The following is a 21186-nucleotide window of genomic DNA, read 5'->3' as shown; positions in this document are numbered from 1 at the left end:
CCAATAGGAAGAAACCTACTGGTGAAACTCAACCCTGCTATAAACTACTCTTCAGAGATACTACAAATATCAAAGTATAAAATCCTACCAGGGTTGAAATAAAGTATGCACCTATTTTGTACCATTCTGTGAAGAATATATGATAGCTATTATTTATTTTGTAATAGAAACAAGAATGCCTAGGCTATCCAACCCACATTTCTAACAATAAAAGAAAAACTGTAGATTGTTTCTGAGGGGCAATAAACATTAATCATAACTTACCATAAAAAAGCTAATTTCCTTTGGGCTTCAATATGATATCAAGTTAAAATACAATGTAATATTCCATTTGTAAATTTTTAGTGGCTTCTGAATTAGGTCTCCAACTGTGGCAGGCTGAATAATGGCCAGAATTTGTGAACATGTTACCACACATGGCAAAAAGGACTCTGCCAATGTGATTAAATCAATAATATTGATATGGGGAGTTTATGGATTATCTGGATTTGGCCCAGTGTAATCACAAGGGTCCTTAAAAGAGAGAAGGCAATGTGATGGAAGCAGAGGTATAAGTCAAAGAAAGAAATGTGAAGATGCTATAGTGCTGGCGTGACGATGGAGGAAGAATTCATGAGCCAAAAGGGTGTAGGTAACCTCTAGAAGCTAAAAAAAAAAGGATATGAATTCTCCCCTAGAGCCTCCAGAAGGAACACAGCCCTGTCAACACCTTGATTTTAATTCCCCAAGACCCACTGTGGACTTTTGGCTGTCAGGACTGTAAGATAACAAACTGGTGTTATTTTTAAGCCACTATGTTGTGGTAGTTTGTCATAGCAGCAATAGGAAACTAACGTACCAGCTGAACCCAAATTGTAAGCGAAAGCCAAAGGCAGGGTGGGACAAGGTGGAAAAAACATGAACTTCAGCTTACTTGCCCAATAAAGTCTTATCTTCTGCCAGAAGAAAATTAATGTATTCACAGGAAAAACAACCTTAATCTAGAGACGTAGTTCTCAAATTTGGCTGCATACAGGAATCACCTGGAGAGCTCTGATACAATTCTGATACCAAGGTCCCATTTCAGAGCAACTGAATCATTATTTCTGGGGCTCTTGGTATGGTTAGAAAGTCAACCAGATGGTTTCTATGTATAGCCAGGGTTGAGAACTGTTCTAGCTAAAGATTAGTTTTAAGTGACCTTAGGAAACTCCTGGCATTTCCAAATGATACTATAAGTTCCTGAAATTGTCCCCCAATAAAGATGTGGTTTACCATTCATTCATTCATTAGTTTAATGTATGTTTTGTTGACTTTACATTTGACAGAAAATTATACTAGATAAGATGTTGCCTAGGCAAATTCCTAAAAGTGTAATTACTGGAACAAAAGGCAGGTAATTTTTTTTATTCAAACAAATATTGCTAAATTGCTAGACCAATGTACCTTTTTACCAATTAAGAATTAGCAACACTTTGTTAAAAAGCCTGCCGAATCTGATAGGTGGGAAATGATATTTCATTGTTGTTTTAATTTGCAAGGTTTCAACCATGAGTGAAGCTGAGTATCTTTTCAGAGCTTTGTTGGCCATTTCTTGGGGGGTCTGTCAATTACTTATTCATATCCATTTCTATTAGTTTTTTAAAAAATTATTTTGTAAGAACTTTTTCTGTTAAGGAAATTGACCTTTTGCTTGTCATGACTGTTACATATTTTCCCCCAGTTTGTTGTCTTTTGCCTTTGGCTTCTTTAGGCCATAGATTTTATTTTTTATATATTTTTAATGTATTTATCTTTTCCTCTATGGCTTCTTTGGAAAGCTAATTCATACTCTAAAATTGTACACAATATCCACCATCCACCCATACTTTATTCTAATACTTTCAGAATTTCAATTTTTACAAAGGTTGGCACCTGTTCCCTGCCACAGAGCACCCCCCTCAATGTAACTGGCAATTGTCCCAACATCATTTATTGTTTAGTTCATCTATTCTCCACTGATGAAGTTATCATGCTATATTTTAACTCATTATAAAGATGGGAAAAGAGGGGGAAAAAGTATATATGTGAGTATATATGCATATATGCTTATATAATGTGTGTGTGTGTGTGTGTGTGTGTGTGTACATGAAAACAGTACAAGCTTAACACACGAACTTCTTACATGGTCAACAATAAACGTGCTGCCTAATTCAAGTATAAAGAGTTTACAAATTCCTATAAGGTTACGGAAAATGTAGTAAGCATTAGGCACACTGTCTCCTCCTTTCCCTTCCCCAAAACAACACAACTGTCACCAGGCTGACTTCCTCAAAAGCAGTGAGGAATAAAGGCCCCCAGCAGTTTTTTTTCCCCGGTGGCTGTACTCAGCCTTGCAAAATATTTGTTGCCACTAGGTGGAGACAATTTGATAATAGGAAGATCAGTTACTGAAACAATAATAGCCACAAATCTTCTACAAATATACTCAAATAGTAAAGAAGGTCTGCTTCCAAATTCTTGCGTGAACTAAGGCTAGTCACTTTAACTGAGGATCTAGTTTCCTTATTTGTTAAGTTTAAGAATTTACATTAAGTAATATCAAGAGCCCCCTTAGCTCTCATATTTTGTGGATCAAAAAGCTTGCTTAAATATCCTTAATAGTACAATGCCTGACACAGTCGTGTCCTCTTGAGCTAAGAAGGTATTCTACCTTTAGCAACTTCTTTCAACTTGAACACTTCAACCAACCTCGACCAGTCGTTTCCTCCACTCTTTTCTTTTCAAAGCAGGTCAAAAAGAGGCATATTGTGCATTAAAAGTTCACACGTCTAGCATTCCAAGTCATATACAAGGCTTTCTGCACTTTTTTCCTTGTCTTAAAGAAAAGAGCTGATACCATAGCTCTCCACATCCATCTGGTATGCTTGCATACATATTTTAAACAGTGAGCTAGCTATAGATTTTCCTCTGAACTGGTGGTATCTTTGTGCTAGAGGCTGTACACATGGAGGGTTTTGTTTGCTTTTTCCTCCTGTTATTTTTTTCTTCTTTGCTCCATTTGGTCAGAACCTCCCATTTTTGTTGATTTCCTGAATTCTTAGTTGTCTGTCCCTCTGACAAGACAGTCCTTACAGTGGCACTTTACCTCCTGGTTCTCATCTGCCAGTCTGGATTTTGTAACTCTTCTAATATGCATCAACCTCTGCTTGCCTAAGGGGTTCCCAGTCAACTGCTTCAACCAATTATTTGAATCTAGCGACCTACTGCCAAACTACTGACTCATTAGTACTATAGTTTAAACCTCAAACTCTTGCATAATCTAGGTTCTCAGCCCTGAACATGCACCAGCTCTATAACACAAACTAACCACATTCTTAGAGAGAGATTAATTTTCATTCTCCCCATGCTACAAGACCAAGAGACACAAAGGACATTGATAATTTGCTGAGCAGAGCAGAAAAATTCTGAGTTCCTAAGTAGAGCAAGAGGGAATACCAACTTCATTTCACATCCGTACCCAGATTACAGGAAACTGTAAACAGGGGAGCATACTGATGTGTGTAACCAGATTACTACTGACTGTGGACTGTTGCTCTATGCCATCAGCATACATGGTTGGCTCCCAATAAAAATCTGCAGATTTAACGGCAGAAAGAGATTTGTATTTCTCTTTGAGAGGGAGATATGAAACACAAGTAAAGCATAAAGCAAAGCTTAAAGATTTACATATGCTTATCATTAATGGCAAAGCTAAAAAGAGAATTCTAGTAACTAACGACTTTCAGTCCAAAACCCAACACGCCAGAATAGATGTTAACAACTTTTTTTTTGGCTGCACTGCACAGCATATGGGATCTTAGTTCCCCGACCAGGGATCCAACCCACGCCCCCTGCTTTGGAAGCGCAGCATCTTAACCACTGGACCGCCAGGGAAGTCCGACGTTAACAACTTTTGAAAAGTGGTATACCAAGGTTGTCATCCTTTCTTGGGAAGAGAAATGCCTATCAAGTGCAGATTCCTGTCAGAAGCAGCAGAAGTGCTGATGAACAAATTTTAGCTTTAGCAAGTAACAATGTACAAAGTAACAGCAACATTCCCTGTGTCACAGAAAATATACCAACAGGGTCTAAATTTCTGACAAGGGCAGAAAAGAAAAAATAAGATTGAGAAAGATAAGAAAGCTGAAGGCTGATGCCTCCACATTCTCCCAACAGCAACTGGAATAACCCTTTCAGAAAACAGCTAGGCAATCCATTTCCAGAGATACAAAACATTCATATTCTTGCACCCAGTAATCCCAGTCCTAGAAAATAATGCTATTAATAATAGGTAACATCTACAGAGTATTTACCACTTTATATGAAATCTTGCTTAATCCCAACAACCCTATGAAATATGTACTATTACTGCCCGCATTTAATAAATAAGGAAATCAAGCCAAAATATAAATAACTGAATAAACAAACAAGCAAGCAACTTGCTTAAAGGTCTCACAGGGTCAGAGGAAAGACTCAAACTCAGGTCTATTTGACTAAGAAAGCCATGCCTTTAACTACCACGCCAATTATTATTATTATTACTACTACTACAATAATAATGCCATCAGCACGGAGACACCTGCTGCAACATCAACATCGGGAAATTTCTTCAATCATTAAACATAACAATTATTAATACCATATGCAGTAAGTAGTAATACTGGTAAGGTAAAGAGATGAGAGAGGCCACTAACTTGCATTTGTGCTACAATTATAGCTATGTAGAAGTTCTATTTTAGAAGATAACATGGAGTTGCTGGAGTTTGTAGAGGGGGTTTCCCTCCATTTTTCAACTCCTATTACTATTATTACCAAAATACAACAAGCACAGATTTTAACAGTTTTAAAACAACAGATAAGATTGGAAAAGTAAAGAAGGTGTTTCTGGTGTCCCTTTACTTAGGGTAGATTTTCTTTCGCAGAAAAGCAACTGTTATGGAAAACAGTAGCAGCCAGACTGGGATTCAGGAGACCTCAATTCTCATTTTGGGTTCTTGATACAATTTCAAAAGGTAAACTGATTTCTCTTCTGCCCCTATCTCCTGGTTTCTGCAACTTGCATCAAAAAAAGTTTAAAACTGGCAAAAAGCAGCTCCTGCAGTTTCAAAGGCCAGGGTCTTAGATGAAGAAAAAAGAAACCAGAAACTTTAAGGATAGAAAGATGTCTTATAGCTCTAATAAATATAAAGGTTAGCATAACCTCTAGATTCATCAAAGCGGCAAAAATCTGGCATAGCTCATATATACTAGAAATCAACATGACTGAGCAAGTCGATATATACCTCTTATTCTCTTTATCTGTAAAATGAGCATGTTTTAGGTGATATATTTTTAATGTCCATTATGGCAGAGTTCCTGGTTAGCAATTTAAAAAGATTTAAATATGTATATATTTAAAATATATAGACATATGTATATGTCTATAAGGGCAAAGTTACTTATTAGCAATTAGACTTTGAAAATCTTAATGTGAGTTCTTCAAATAACCAATGTTAAAAAAAGAAAACCATAATAATACTACAGTAAAGAAGAATTTAAGTAGCAAAAGCAGCAAAACCCTTTCTCTCCTAAGGAAAACTGATTCTATATTATTGAACAATAAACGGAAAGGAAAACTAACAGTAATTTGATACAACACACTGTCTTACTGTTTTCAGGCACTTTTTAAATATAGTTTTCCCTCTACCTCCACTTTTTAAACAAAATCCTATAAGTCCATGTCCCTTAACTTTTCTGAGTCTATATGCCCCTTGAGAATCTGATGAAAGCTAGGAACTCTCATCTCCGGGGGGTGGGGTGCAGAATACAAAAATAAAAAGTACAAAAGAACACACAAGCAAAATTCCAGACTACTCATGGATCCTTAAGAGATCCTTGGACTAAAGGCCAAAAACACTTGCTACACACTGTCTAAAAAAGAATTCCAAATCTTAAACAGGGAAATGGAGGCTACCTTCTCTAACTGCTTCTCAAGTTTTCTTCAGCTGTACTGCACAACAAGCCGCTGCCATCAAAGATAGGTTTATTTTAAGCAAAAATAAACGAATGGGACCCAATCAAACTTACAAATTCTTGTACAGGAAAAGAAACCATAAACAAAACTAAAAGACAACCTATGGAATGGAAGAAAATATTTGCAAATGATGTGACTGACAAGGGATTAATTTCCAAAATTTAGAAACAGCTCACACAACTCAACAACAAAAAAACAAACAACTCAATCGAAAAATGGGCAGAAGACCTAAAGACACATTTCTCCAAAGACATACAGATGGCCAACAGGCACCCGAAAAGATGCTCAACATGGCTAACTATTAGAGAAATGCAAATCAAAACTACAGTGAGACACTACCTCACACCAGTCAGAATGGCCATCATAAAGTCTACAAATAACAAATGCTGGAGAGGATATGGAGAAAAAGGAACCCTCCTACACACTGTTGGTGGGAATATAAGCTGGTACAGCCACTATGGAGAACAGTATGGAGGTTCCTCAAAAAAACTAAAAATATAGAGTTGCCATATGATCCAGCAATCCCACTCCTGGGCACATATCCAGACAAAACTATAATTCGAAAAGATACATGCACCCCAATGTTCACAGCAGCATTATTTACAATAGCCAAAACATGGAAGCAAGCTAAGTGTCTATAACAGATAAATGGATAAAGAAGATGTGGTATATATATACAGTGGAGTACTACTCAGAGATAAAAAAAAGGATGAAATAATGCCATTTGCAGCAACATGGATAGACCTAGAGACTATCATACGAAGTAAAGTCAAAAAGACAAACACCATATGATATCACTTAAATGTGGAATCTAAAATGTGACACAACTGAACCTAGCTATCAAACAGAAACAGACTCACAGAAGTAGAGAACAGACTTGTGGTTGCCAAGGGGGAGGGGAGTGAGGAAGGGAAGGATTGGGAGTTGGGGTTAGCAGATGGAAACTCGTATATATAGAATGGATAAATAACAAGGTGCTACTAACTGTATTCAATATCCTGTGATAAACCATAATGGAAAAGAATATAAAAAAGAACGTATGTATACATATAACTGAATCATTTTGCTGTACAACAAAAATTAACACAATATTGTATATCAACTACACTTCAATTAAGAAAAAAACAGGTTTATTCTTGCAAAGATAAACTTATGGAGACAACAGGTACTTACTACTTGTTAATTACTTCCATCTGGTTGCCACAATGAACGTTGTACTTCCCTACCATCGACATAAAGCTAAAAGGAGCCTTAGGATCCAACCACAAGGAAGTGTATAATTACACTATGGTATATCTACCTGAAATATTATGCAATCATCAAAAATGTTACCAAAATGGTTATGGCATAGAAAATGTTAGTGATATCTAAAGTCAGATTTTAAAATAAACATAAATTTAGGTCTATATACAAAAGATAGTTAAAACTATGTTTCAAACAAAACAAAAGCCAAAGGCTAAAATTTGTTTCCAAAGGGAAATACATCAAAATTTAAGAGTAATTAAAACTGAGTATTGAAAGTATGATTTTCTCCATTTCTTAAATTTTCTAGTAAAAAAATTTTAATTAATAAAGTGACAACTGAAAGTTATTGTATTTCATTAAAAAGACAACTTAATTCATGGATTTTTTCCCATTCTTAGCTCTTAATTACTTTTGAAAGGACTAAGCACTATTTTGCACATAGGGATTAAAACTAAAATCAATCCATTTAAGAAGTGAATGACAGCTTCTTGACTCTGTGAAACTTTTTTTCTCACTGGCACAACTGTACTGTCTTAATTCTCCTAAATCAATTATTCCAGTATCCTTGACTCAAAGATTTCAGAATAAAATAAATTAGAATTAACAATCATGTTATTTGAATTATACAAAACTGTAACACTAAATTTTCAAAAGTTATAGACTTCTCAGGAAAAAAAAAATATTTCAGGACACTAAACTGATAAATTATGACTAGTTAACTCAAACTGGTAAATGAGACCCACATCTGAATACAAATGTAACCAATCATAATAACATTAAGAATGGAGAAATTTAGTCTTAATATTTTAGACAAAATTCAACTATCAATATCTGAGAGGCTTTAACATGCTTCCATTACTTTACAATCACAAGAGGAAACATTCCTAGAGAACAGTACCTCACAAAAATAAAAAAGCATCTTTCCACTAATTCTATGAGGCATGTTTTCTTCACAAATATGTTAGTTAAAAATTTTACGATCGACACTAAAGATAGCAGAGTAGAAGGACATGCTCTCACTGCAAGAGCACCGGAATCACAACTAACTGAACAATCATTGACAGGAAGACACTGGAACTCACCAAAAAACATACCCCACATCCAAAGACAAAGGAGAAGCCACAATGACATGGTAGGAGGGGTGCAATCACAATAAAATCAAATCCCATAACTGCTGGGTGGGTGACTCACAAACTGGAGAACACTTACACCACAGAAGTCCACCCATTGGAGTGAAGGTTCTGAGCCCCACATCAGGCTCCCCAACCTGGGGGTCCGGCAACGGGAGAAGGAACTCCTAGAGAATCAGATTCGAAGGCTAGCAGGATTGGATAGCAGGACATTGACAGGACTGGGGGAAACAGAGACTCCACTCGTGGAGGGCACACACAAAGTAGTGTGCGTATCAGGACCCAGGGGAAGGAGCAGTGACCCCAGGGGAGATGAGCCAGACCTACCTGCTAGTGTTGGAGGGTCTCCTGCAGAGGTGGGGGGCGGCTGTGTCTCACCGTGAGAACAAGGTCACTGGCAGCAGAAGTTCTGGGAAGTACTCCGTGGTGTGAGCCCTCCCAGAGTCCACCATTAGACCCACCAAAGAGCCGGGTAAGCTCCAGTGTTGAGTCGCCTCAGGCCAAACAACCAAAGGGAGTGAACCAAGCCCCACCAATCAGCAAACAAGAGGATTAAAGTTTTACTGACCTCTGCCCACCAGAGCAAAAAACAGCTCTACCCACCACCAGTCCCTCCCATCAGGAAGCTCGCAAAAGCCTCTTAGATACCCTCAGCCACCAGAGAGCAGCCAGCAAAAGCAAGAAGAACTACAACCCTGCAGCCTGTGGAACAAAAACCACATTCACAGAAACACAAGCAAGATGAAAAGGCAGAGGGCTATGTACAAGATAAAATCCCAGAAAACCAACTAAATTAAATGGAAATAGGCAACCTTCCAGGAAAAGAATTCAGAATAATGATAGTGAAGATGATCAAAGACTTCAGAAAAGTAATGGAGGCAAAGACAGAGAAGACGCAAGAAATGTTTAACAAAGACCTAGAAGAATGAAAGAACAAACAGTGAGAAAAATCAAAGAACAAACATACAATAATGGAAATGAAATAAACACTAGAAGGAATCAATACCAGAATAACTGAGGAAGAAGAACAGATAAGTGACCTGGATGACAGACTGGTGGAATTCACTGCCATGGAACAGAATAAAGAAAAAACAATGAAAAGAAATGAAGACAGCCTAAGAGACCTCTGGAACAACATTAAACACAACAACATTCTCATTATAGGGGTCCCAGAAGGAAAAGAGAAAGAACCCGAGAAAATATTTGAAAAGATTATAGTTGAAAAATTCCCTAATATTGGAAAGGAAATAGCCACCCAAGTCCAAAAAGCACAGAGAGTCCCAAGCAGGATAAACCCAAAGAGAAACATGCCGAGACACATAATAATCAAATTGGCAAAAATTAAAGACAAAGATAAATTACTGAAAGCAATAAGGGAAAACAACAAATAACATACAAGAGAACTCCCATAATGTTAACAGCTGATTTCTCAGCAGAAACTCTACAAGCCAGAAGGGAGTGGCATGACATATTTAAAGTGATGAAAGGGAAGAACCTACAACCAAGATTACTATACCCAGCAAGGATCTCATTCAGATTTGATGGAGAAAGCAAAAGCTTTACAGACAAGCAAAAGCTAAGAGAATTCAGCACCACCAAACCAGCTCTACAACAAATGCTAAAAGGAACTTCTCTAAGTAGGAAACACAAGAGAAAAAAAAGATCTACAAAAACAAACCCAAAACAATTTTAAAAATGGTCATAGAAACATACATATCAATAATCACCTTAAATGTGAATGGATTAAATGCTCCAACCAAAAGACACAGGCTTGCTGAATGGATACAAAAACAAGACCCATATATATGCTGTCTACAAGAGACCCACTTCAGACTTAGGGACACACAAGGACTGAAAGTGAGCAGATGGAAAAAGATATTCCATGCAAATGGAAATCAAAAGAAAGCTGGAGTAGCAATACTCATATCAGATAAAATAGACTTTAAAATAAAGAATGTTACAAGAGACAAGGAAGGACACTACATAATAACCAAGGGATCAATCCAAGAAAAAGACATAACAATTATAAATATATATGCACCAAACATAGGAGCACCTCAATACATAAGGCAACTGCTAACAGATATGAAAGAGGAAATCGACAGTAACAAAATAATAGTGGGGGACTTTAACACCTCACTTATAGCAATGGACAGATCATCCAAAATGAAAATAAATATGGAAACAGAAGCTTTAAATGACACAATAGACCAGATAGATTTAATTAATATTTATAGGATATTCCATCCAAAAACAGCAGATTACACTTTCTTCTCAAGTGCGCACGGAACATTCTCCAGGATAGATCACATCTTGGGTCACAAATCAAGCCTCAGTAAATTTAAGAACACTGAAATTGTATCAAGCATCTTTCCTGACCACAACACTATGAGATTAGAAATCAACTGCATGGAAAAAAACGTAAAAAACACAAACACATGGAGGCTAAAGAATACGTTACTAAATAACCAAGAGATCACTGAAGAAATCAAAGAGGAAATAAAAAAATACCTACAGGCAAATGACAATGAAAACACGACGATCCAAAACATATGGGATGCAGCAAAAGCAGTTCTAAGAGGGAAGTTTATAGCTATACAAGCCTACCACAAGAAACAAAAAAAATCTCAAATAAACAACCTACCCTTACACCTAATGGAACTAGAGAAAGAAGAACAAACAAAACCCAAAGTTAGAAGAAAACAAATCATAAAGATGAGAGCAGAAATAAATGAAATAGAAACAAAGAAAACAATACCAAAGATCAGTAAAACTAAAAGCTGCTTCTTTGAGAAGATAAACAAAATTGATAAACCACTGCCAGACTCATCAAGAAAAAGAGGGAGAGAACTCAAATCAATAAAATTAAAAATGAAAAAGGAGAAGTTACAACAGACACTGCAGAAATACAAAGCATCCTAAGAGACTACTACAAGCAACTCTATGCCAATAAAATGGACAACCAGGAAGAAATGGAAAATATGAACAGACCAATCACAAGTAATGGAATTGAAACTGTGATTAAAAATGTTCCAACAGGGCTTCCCTGGTGGCGCTGTGGTTGAGAGTCCGCCTGCCAATGCAGGGGACACGGGTTCGTGCCCTGGTCCGGGAAGATCCCACATGCCACGGAGCGGCTGGGCCCGTGAGCCAAGGCCGCTGAGACCGCAAGTCCAGAGCCTGTGTTCCACAACGGGAGAGGCCACAACAGTGAGAGGCCCGCATACTGCAAAAAAAAAAAAAAAAAAAAAAATTTTCCAACAAACAAAATCCAGGACCAGATGGCTTCACAGGTGAATTCTATCAAACATTTAGAGAAGAGCTAACACCCATCCTTCTCAAACTCCTCCAAAAAGTTGCAGAGGACACTCCCAAACTCATTCTATGAGGCCACCATCACCCTGATACCAAAACCAGACAAAGACACTACAAAAAAAGGAAATTACAGACCAATATCACTCATGAATATACATGCAAAAATCCTTAACAAAATACTAGCAAACAAAATCCAACAACACATTAAAAGGATCATACACCATGATCAAGTGGGATTTATCCCAGGGATGCAAGGAATCCTCAATATACGCAAATCAATGTAATACACCATATAAACAAGCTGAAGAATAAAAAACATATGATCATCTCAATAGATGCAGAAAAAGCTTTTGTCAAAATTCAACACCCATCTATGATAACTCTCCAGAAAGTGGGCATAGAGAGAACCTACTTCAACATAATAAACGCCATATACAACAAACCCACAGCAAACATCATTCTCAATGGTGAAAAACTGAAAGCATTTCCTCGAAGATCAGGAAAAAGACAAGGATGTCCACTCTCTCCACTATTATTCAACATAGTTTTGGAAGTCCTAGCCATGGCAATCAGAGAAGAAAAAGAAATAAAAGGAATACAAATTGGAAAAGATAAAGTAGAACTGTCACTGTTTGCACATGACATGATACTACACATAGAGAATCCTAAAGATGCCACCAAAAAACTACCAGAGCTAATCAATGAATTTGGTAAAGTTACAGGATACAAAAGTAATGCACACAAGTCTCTTGCATTCCTATACACTAATGATGAAAAATCTGAAAGAGAAATTAAGGAAACACTCCCATTTACCACTGCAACAAAAAGAATAAAATACTTAGGAATAAACCTACCTAGGGAGACAAAAGACCTGTATGCAGAAAACTGTAAGACAATGATGAAAGAAATTAAAGATGATACAAACAGAGAGATATACCATGTTCTTGGATTGGAAGAATCAATATTGTGAAAATGACTATACTACCCAAAGCAATCTACAGATTCAATGCAATCCCTATCAAATTACCAATGGCATTTTTTACAGAACTAGAACAAAAAATCTTAAAATTTGTATGGAGACACAAAAGACCCCGAATAGTCAAAGCAGTCTTGAGGGAAAAAACGGAGCTGGAGGAATCAGACTCCCTGACTTCAGACTATACTACAAAGCTACAGTAATCAAGACAGTATGGTACTGGCACAAAAACAGAAATATAGCTCAATCGAACAGGATAGAAAGCCCAGAGATACACCCACGCACCTGTGGTCAACTAATCTATGACAAAGGAGGCAAGGATATATACAATGGAGAAAAGATAGCCTCTTCAGTAAGTGGTGCTGGGAAAACTGGACAGCTACATGTAAAAGAATGAAATTAGAACACTCCCTAACACCATACACAAAAAAAACACCCTCAAAATGGATTATAGACCTAAATTTAAGACTGGACACTATAAAACTCTTAGAGGAAAACATAGGAAGAACACTCTTTGACATAAATCACAGCAAGATCTTTTTTCATCCACCTCCTAGAGTAATGCAATTATAAACAAAATAAACAAATGGGACCTAATGAAACTTAAAAGCTTTTGTAAAGCAAAGGAAACTACAAACAAGATGAAAAGACAACCCTCAAAATGGGAGAAAATATTCACAAACAAATCAACGGACAAAGGATTAATCTCCAAAATATATAAACAGCTCATGCAGCTCAATATTAAAAAACAAACAACCTGGGGCTTCCCTGGTGGCGCAGTGGTTGAGAGTCTACCTGCCGATGCAGGGGACACGGGTTCGTGTCCCGGTCCGGGAGGATCCCACATGCCGCGGAGCTGCTGGGCCCGTGAGCCATGGCCGCTGAGCCTGCGCATCCGGAGGCTGTGCTCCGCAATGGGAGAGGCCACAACAGTGAGAGACCCACGTACCGCACCAAAAAAAAAAAAAAAATCAGAAAATGGACAGAAGACCTAAGTAGACATTTCTCCAAAGAAGAAATACAGATGGCCAAGAAGCACATGAAAAGCTGCTCATCACTAATTGTTAGAGAAATGCAAATCAAAACTACAATGAAATATCACCTCACAGCAGTTAGAATGGGCATCATCAGAAAATCTACAAACAACAAATGCTGAAGAGGGTGTGGAGAAAAGGGAACCCTCTTGCACTGTTGGTGGGAATGTAAATTAATATAGCCACTATGAAGAACAGTATGGAGCTTCCTTAAAAAACTAAAAATAAAATTACCATAGGACCCAGCAATCCCACTACTGGGCATATACCCAGAGAAAACCATAATTCAAAAAGACACATGTACCCCAATGTTCATTGCAGCACTATTTACAATAGCCAGGTCACGGAAGCAACCTAAATGTCTGTCAACAGGCGAACGGATAAAGAAGATGTGGTATGTATATACAATGGAATATTACTCAGCCATAAAAAGGAATGAAATTGGGTCATTTGTGGAGACATGGATGGATCTAGAGACTGTCGTACACAGTGAAGTAAGTCAGAAAGAGAAAAACAAATATTGTATATTAACGCATATACGTGGAACCTAGAAAAATGGTACAGATGAACCGGTTTGCAGGGCAGAAATGGAGGCACAGATGTAGAGAACAAATGTATGGACACCAAGTGGGGAAAGTGGCGGGGCGTGATGGTGGTGGTGGTGGTATGATGAACTGGGAGATTGGGATTGACATATATACATTAATATCTATAAAATGGATAACTAATAAGAGCCTGCTGTATAAAAAAATAAAGTCAAATTCAAAAAAAATTCTTCATATTTACCCACAAAGAAACAAAAAAAACTTTTAAGATCAAGGATATGAAATTAAATTCATTAGAACTAAACAACATAAAAAGAAACGAAATTGAGTTATTTGAAGTGAGGTGGATGGACCTAGAGACTCATTCAGAGTGAGGTCAGAAAGAGAAAAACAAATACCATATGCTAACACATATATATGGAATCTTAAAAAAAAATGGTTCTGAAGAACGTAGGGGCAAGACAGCAATAAAGACGCTGACCTAGAGAATGGACTTGAGGACACGCGGAAGGGAAGAGTAAGCTGGGACGAAGTGAGAGAGTGGCATGGACATTTACACACTACAAAGGTAAAATAGATAGCTAGTGGGACACACCCACACAGCACAGGGAGATCAGCTCCGTGCTTTGTGTCCACCTGGAGGGGGGGATAGGGAAGGTGGGAGGGAAGCACAAGAGGGAGGAGATATGAGGATATATGTGTATGTATAGCTGATTCACTTTGTTATACAGCAGAAACTAACACACCATTGTAAAACAATTGTACTCCAATAAAGGTGTTAATAAAAAAAAACTAAACAACAGGTATAATTTCTAATCTTGCTAAGGGTCTTTTAAAAAGCACAGAGAGGGACTTCCCTGGTGGTGCAGTGGTTAAGACTCCAAGCTCCCAATGCAGGGGGCCCAGGTGTGATCCCTGGTCAGAGAAGTAGATCCCACATGCATGCAGCAACTAAGGGTTCACATGCCACAACTAAGACCTGACGTAACCAAAAAAATAAAAAATAAAAAAAAGCACAGAGATTTTCTGTAATTGGTATTATAAAACAACATAAATAAAACAAAACCAAAATAGTTAATATCCAGTCAAAATAGTAACAGCATCTATTTCTTCTACTCCCTTAGGCCCTTGTCATTTAAACAATCTGCAAAGTGGTAGTTCTGTGCCTAAGTGTATAAATTTGGGGTATTGTCTCATGACATAAGATATTTAGCCCTGGTGAAAGGAAATTAATGAAGCACATCAACCTTAACAGACAATTATTTAAGGAGATTGGGAATACTACACTATTGACCAGACTTAGGAAAAGTAGGGTTATAGGACATCCACAACTCCTCCCACACTCCATTTCACCCTAAAAATCTTCTTTTAAATATGGAGACTCAAAAACTTGAAAGTAGACACACAACTATGTCACAGATAAATCTCTTTCTCTCTCTCAAGATCCATGCCACAGATCAATCTGTCCCTCTCTCTTTCTTCAAATACACCCTCTTATATTTATAACGCTCTTTACATTACCTCAATCTTAAACCTTTACAAATAACCTGGAAGGTCAACGAGAGTGCTATTTTTTTTATTATTATTATTTTAGAAAAGAAAACAGAAAGGCCAAGAAACTTGCTAGTAGTGGAACCAGACCTAGAAACCAAGTCTCCTGCCTTCAATTCTGAAGCTCCTTCTACTACACACAACACTACCCCTTCTGTAATACAGGAAAGCCGTCTACAAAACATTTGGCTGGATTCCAAGACAGCCGTCCCAGACTGAATTAGACTCTATACAGACAGCCATCCCAGACTGAATTAGACTCTATACAGTAAATAGTGTAAATAGTGAGGATTTAATGCAATTACTGGCATGGAGGCATACATCTTTTTATAAGTGAAAAATCAGTTGGTTTTAAGTTAAATCTACATAGTCTGTGTATGGTGGGGGAAACACGCAGAACACTCTTCTAAAAAAGAAGTCGAAATGAAGTATGCAGATTTGCACATTTTACAATAGCTAATAGAGGTAGTATAATCAACACAGTGAGTAGAAAAAAGAAAACAGTAGACAACTAAAAAGAACAATGTAAACAGAAACTGCATGATGTTTTTATTTTTAAGAAATAAAATGAGGGGCTTCTTTTCTTCCTCCCCCCACCCCAAAATAATTTGAGATTTTAGAACATTAGGCTCTAAAATGAGAAGTAGAAGAGGATTTTATTTAGCCATCAAACAAAATTCCTGCCAAAACTGCTGGATCTGGAATATAACACATCAGAAATCCAAAGTCCTATTTGTAGATCAGTTACTTGTACTATATAGTTCACATTAACCAATTATTTAAATCTTTCAATTCTCCTATCTATAAAATCATAACACTCTAGCCAAACTATTTTCTAATGACCTTGGAAGGAGGAAACAATGTCTACAAAGGTAATGAGCAATACTTTAATTCCCATTATCCACTGCAAAAATAAATATTCCTCAAACATCTTCTGTGCGTGAAGTACTAGGCTAGGCTGTAAGTGCAGAGAAAATGATGGTCTTTATAATCTAGAAAAATAAAGCACAGAGATATGCTTAGCTAATGACAATAACTGCATGATAAATCTGAGGCATCTCAGAGAAACAGCTTTCATAGGACACCAGTCAAACAGAATGAAGTTGGATTTGATCAAGATACCAAATAAAAACAGTAGTCATTAGGTTTAGCTGGGAAGAGAAGAGGCAAGTAGGTAGCTATGTCCTTTAGGTTCCCAAAGCATATCACTTATCTGTTACTGCATTTAACACACTGCATGGTAGTTTGTCATCTCTGCTTATTCAATTGAATAAGAGACCCTATTCGCTTCATTTTTCTATCCCTAATCCCTAGCAGAAGGTCTGGCACACAGAAGATAATCAATAAATGTTTTTTGAACAGGCAAGGTAAGGACAGGTTTCCCTATTTAAATTATTTTAATCTATACTACTTGTGCAGGTAATTTACTCCCTGTCTCTCAACTCCAAAACCACCACTCTAGACTGCTCTGTGGTGCTTAGGCTGAGACTGTGCAACTGTATTTCACCAACTCTTCTGCCAGGGGACTCCCTGTTAGGCTTTGCCAATGGAGGTAATGAATGGAGATGGGAAAGCAGGAAGAGGGGTGAGGGGACTTCCTTCCAGTTACTGGCAGCAGCAATTGGTTCCAGCCTCCAGCTTCTTTCAGTATCCCCCAGAACTAATCAGCAGCTCAACAAGGCTGACCTCAAAAGTTCAGAACCAGGCCAGTAGAACCTCTTCTCTGAGTAACGTTCTCTTTTCGCTCTTAACACTCGTCTAACCACCTCCCTATATTAAATCCCCTCTGTTCAAATTCCTATTGAAGTTTGTTTTCTCTGTTGGACACTAACACATTGTTAATCACAGTGATTCTAGCTGCTCTCCTCTGAGATACCTTGCTTCTTTACTGAAGGGAAAAGCAAAGGAACATTGGAGTTATAGGTAAAATATATTTTAGAAAAAAAAACACCAAACACTTTAAATTTGTGTCTATTAAATTGCAATTAAAAAATCATTTAACTTTTGTGATTTAAACTATTCAGCTTGCAAAGGAAAAAAAAGAGAGGAAACAAGAAACATTTAAACAGTTCAGACTATTCCAAGCACCCCCCCACCCCACGTCCTCTCACTAGAGCACATGTATCCTAGAGAAAATGTGAGATAGTGGAGCTGGTCTGCTGTTCCTCAGTGGTCTCAGTTCCCACAAGTCTCTCCTGGTATGAGCATGATGCCACGCTGAATGTGATTCTTACATTTAAAGACTTTTTTTTTTTTTTTTGCTGCGTTCAACACAGCCCATACTACAGGCTGACTACTTCATCTAGTGTTCAACAAAAGAAACAACAATCTATTCCAACACTAAAGATGAACTGAACTTACTGGTATGTTTTCCTATCCTAAGGGATTTTCAAGCATAATTTCTTACATGTGTTTTTCATTTTACGCACTGACGTTAGAATCTAACTTCTTCATAAACTACAACTACACGCTACAGCATAGGAACAAAAAGAAATCCCTCTTGCAGGAGAGCCCCAAATCAACGCAACTGTTGAAAACAAATGACCAAAATGCTTTGTTCAAATGTTACGGTTTGTTACTTCATTTAATAAATTGCCCTCATTAGACAATTTAATCTGAGGTTAATTTCAAAAATAATTTTTCAGGCTTCCCTGGTGGCGCAGTGGTTGGGAGTCTGCCTGCCGATGCAGGGGACATGGGTTCGTGCCCCGGTCCGGGAAGATCCCATATGCCACGGAGCGGCTGGGCCCATGAGCAGTGGCCGCTGAGCCTGCGCGTCCGGAGCCTGAGCTCCGCAACGGGAGAGGCCACAACAGTGAGAGGCCCGCGTACCGCAAAATAATAATAATACTGATAATTTTTCATTATTGTACTTAATAAATTGATTTTTTTAAATTATGACAAAATGGCAGATACGTAGAGAGAAGGAAAAGTCAAGCAATGAGAATCTTTCTCAGAATTCTTAGTAACGTATGTATATAGTTCCTGAGCATCCAAGAAAAGGTATCACTAGCCCCAGACATATTAGTCCACTTCGGCTGCCTAACATCCATAAGACAAAAGAGAAGTGAAAAAAATTTTGAAGTTTAAAGTCCATGCCAGTTCCACTGGGGTTCCTCCACAAAGCATAAAAGTGGAGAGTGGGCCACGTACTCCCTTAGCATAATTCGGGGACTCATCACCTAGCTCCTGCCCATGGACATACTAACACCAGTTGCTACTTAACTGCCAGAAGTCCCATTACCACGGTCAGTATATCCATGTAAAATCAACCAAACTATACACCTTACAAGAGTCACCAGAGGACCCGTCTGACACATTAGGTAGAAAAAGTGAAAGTCTTGGGGGGAGTGGCGGGGGGAATAGACAGGATATCTGGATCTACAGAGAATGGACAGGGTAAATTTTACTGTACCTCTGTACCCAAATTATATGGGGATCTACTCACTTAAATGCAAATAAACATTCAATAAGTTACTATAATAACATTGATATCTTGAAAGATTCCAAAGAAATTAAAAACATCAGGAAATTTAATAACTAATGTCTGACGACAATGTCTGTCTTCCACACCATGCGTAACAAACATTAATTAAAAATCAAGTGTAGATCTGTACGCCGTCTGACTGTACATAATCTCACAGTATTTTTCCCTTTTTAAAAACTGCAAACTGTGATACACTGTCTAGTTTCCCCAGATTTAACAAATGAGTCGATACAAAGGTGTGAGGTGCTTTAAGTCACACCAGAAATGCTGCCGTAATTTTAATAAAGTGCATTTTAATGTTAACTCACTTTTCTTGCTAGAAGGAATTATGCTTCTGTGCTAATGTATAGAAATGAAACTGTCACTGAAACATCTGGTTATATATTATTCATTAGACATATATCACCTTTACTCCAAAGACTGCATAATATAAACACAAATCACGAATAAATCAAATTAAAGAGACAGACCTGACACCACATGCTGAAGGTCAGTAATAGACAAATGAAATTCCAAAGATGTTTGCTGACCTGCTCCGTATTTCTATCCACACAAACCTGGGAGGTAGCAGTCTGAGTGTTCCACACAGGCAGAGGAAAAAACTCAAAATTCGCAGACTGTTGAATGTCTGCATTGTCTACGTTATGTTAATGGTTCTAATTTAAAATCTTTCTATGCAGCACATTTGAGGACCATCAGCATATTTTTCTAATACTCAAGCGGACTAGCCTACTCAGGCAGTTTTCCTTCACAAATTCTCCATTTCACTCTCACAACTACTATAATTTACCTCAAATGTGTATTCCACAACGGTACCTGAAGGAAATTATCTCCAATCCTTAGAAAAAGTAAGGGGCCATATTTGCTGTGTTAGCTTTGGAAAATGGAGTCTTATATAAATACCCATTATTTTCCTAAAAATCACGTTAAATGTACAAACAAGATTTTAAAAGATACCTGTTGATTGTGACAAGTAGAAATTTTAGGGGGAAAAAGGAATAACCAAGAGGCATACTGCTGCCATTTAAATGCTTTATAAATCAAAGGATGAAACACTCACTTTAAAACCAAGCTCTAACACCAATCTAAGTTATTAAAATATTGAACAACTACACTCTAATGCAAGTGAGAAAAGTAGATTATCTGCCAATTACACTAAGTATTCCAGCTGATCATCTTGGAACTACCAAAAGTAGACTGTGTGATGCAAATCACACATACATTAGTTTTCAACATAATTCTCAGTCTAAAACAATGAAGCCATGTCTCAATTTTTTTTCACTTTTTAAAAGAAGTAAACCATATTACTACAATACCGAATGCAAAGCTACCCTTTTCACAGCAAACAAGTATTTTTACACACCTTCGAGAAACCTGACATTTTCAAACCATTTTACCACGTAAAAGGTACACATTCTCTAAAACTTCTGACAGCCAGGCAATAGATACCCAAAAAAGATTCAAGGAGATAAGCCTATAGGTCTTAGGGGCCAAATAATCGGAATGAACCTCAAAGTTTTAGAGACCAATTTTTACTCACAGTATCTCTGGGAGCAGGGAGGCAACGTCTGTAGGAGGGAAATGATTCTGACAACCAGGACGAGGGCTCCCCGGCGACACTCGGTACCAAAGACCTCAGCGTACACGACTGGGTTCAAAACGCGAAGCTTCCATCAGAAACAAACCAAGACACCCCCTCCCCCCACGACTCCTCCGGGGCAACCTCGCGGTTTTAGAAAGCAGCAACAGATACTCCCGAGCAAGCCAGCAGCAGTCCAGGAATGTTTTCACCAGGAGGGGTCTCCCCGCAGTCTACAGGGAACCCCGACGCGAGGAGAGCCTCTACGCTCGAACCCGGACTCCAGCACCCCGGGGGGAAGCGGGCTATTT

At 37.8% G+C, this 21186-nt stretch overlaps 1 protein-coding gene across 3 annotated transcripts in view; it reads right to left on the bottom strand.

Moving 5' to 3' along the window:
• Window positions 1–21186, bottom strand: part of RNF2 (ring finger protein 2) — a 56349-nt gene that overhangs the window by 34420 nt on the left and 743 nt on the right. Inside the window, exon 1 of one of the 3 annotated variants that reach the window (XM_081216201.1) lies at window positions 20837–20911. The exons of 1 other annotated variant lie outside the window; for it this stretch is intronic. The gene's annotated coding sequence lies outside the window, so the exon portion shown is untranslated. Of the gene's footprint in view, window positions 1–8715; window positions 8779–20836; window positions 20912–21186 lie in introns of those variants that run through there. One more of the 3 variants, XM_081216202.1, reaches the window with a different exon arrangement.

This window comes from Mesoplodon bidens (genome assembly GCF_964165515.1).
Source record: "Mesoplodon bidens genome assembly, chromosome: 2".
Taxonomy (NCBI): Eukaryota; Metazoa; Chordata; class Mammalia; order Artiodactyla; family Ziphiidae; genus Mesoplodon; species Mesoplodon bidens.
The sequence above is the reverse complement of the archived record's forward strand: the minus strand, read 5'-3'. Positions and strand labels throughout refer to the sequence as shown.